The sequence below is a fragment of the Microcebus murinus genome, chromosome X (assembly GCF_040939455.1).
Source record: "Microcebus murinus isolate Inina chromosome X, M.murinus_Inina_mat1.0, whole genome shotgun sequence".
Taxonomy (NCBI): domain Eukaryota; kingdom Metazoa; phylum Chordata; class Mammalia; order Primates; family Cheirogaleidae; genus Microcebus; species Microcebus murinus.
In genome coordinates this window covers 67,098,162-67,099,161 of record NC_134136.1, presented here as the reverse complement: position 1 = coordinate 67,099,161, position 1,000 = coordinate 67,098,162, and the positions used below count along the sequence as shown (strand labels likewise).

General features: G+C 33.8%; 1 non-coding gene across 1 annotated transcript; it reads right to left on the bottom strand.

The window, feature by feature from the left end:
- Positions 1–782: 782 nt before the first annotated feature.
- LOC142865989 (small nucleolar RNA U3) lies at positions 783–1,000 on the bottom strand. Its single transcript, XR_012916067.1, has one exon. It is a non-coding gene; the product is annotated as a small nucleolar RNA U3 (small nucleolar RNA).

Sequence of the window (1,000 nt, the reverse complement as noted above, 5' to 3'; positions counted from 1 at the left end):
ATTAGCCATTCACATTTCCTCTTTTGTGACTTCTTCTTCAATGTCATTTTACCATTGACAGTCTTTGGATTTTTTTCATTATTTTGTATGTGATCTTTAGATATTCAAGAGATTATTTTTCCTCTCATATTTATAGCAAATATTTTTTCAAGCTTGTTCTTTGTCTTTTATTATATTTGACATGTAGAAGCTTTTCATTTTATATAAAATATTTTAATAGTTTCTTTTATGATTTTTCTCCTATTGTTTCTAAGCCTAGTACCTTCTCTGTACAAGGTGCAATAAATATTCACATTTTTATGGTCTCAATTTTTGATCCACATTCTTATTATTTCCATTTTTATCCACTTGAACTAATTTTGATATAAAATATGAGATGAGGATATAGTTTTAAATATCACATTTATTAAATTGCTTTTCCCCACTTTATTGAATTGTTAAATTATCACCAGCATATATTTCACACAGCATTGTCTACGGAGAGTTGCAAAAGTTCAAATTTTGCAGTAGACTTTGAAATGGTTTGCTTTTTGCTGATGAAAAGATTCTGGAATGTTGAGAAATTGTAGGGAGCCATTTAAGAATATTGAGCAGGGAATTAACATGATCATGCCTGTGTTATCACAAGGTGATAAACAAGGTTATAAATAAGGTGACTATCATATAATGTAGAGTGAGACTAGAGCAGAGAGAGAGAGAGTTTCAAGGCAGCTGTGCCAGACAGTTTACACTTCTCTAAATGATTGGTGCTTTCTCGTGAGTCTTTTTTTTTTTTTTTGAAAGCCACTCAGACTGCTTCCTCTCCCTCTTACTCCCCCAAAAAGGGAAAGAAGAACGATCATCAATGGCAAATGGCAGTTGCAGCGAAGCAACACCAAGAGCCCGCTTCACGCTCAGAAGAGAACAAGGCGCCTCCTCCTCCTGGTTTTCGGTGCTCTACACATACAGAGAAACTTCTCTAGTAACAAACTATGGAAATGATCCCTGAAAGTATAGTCTT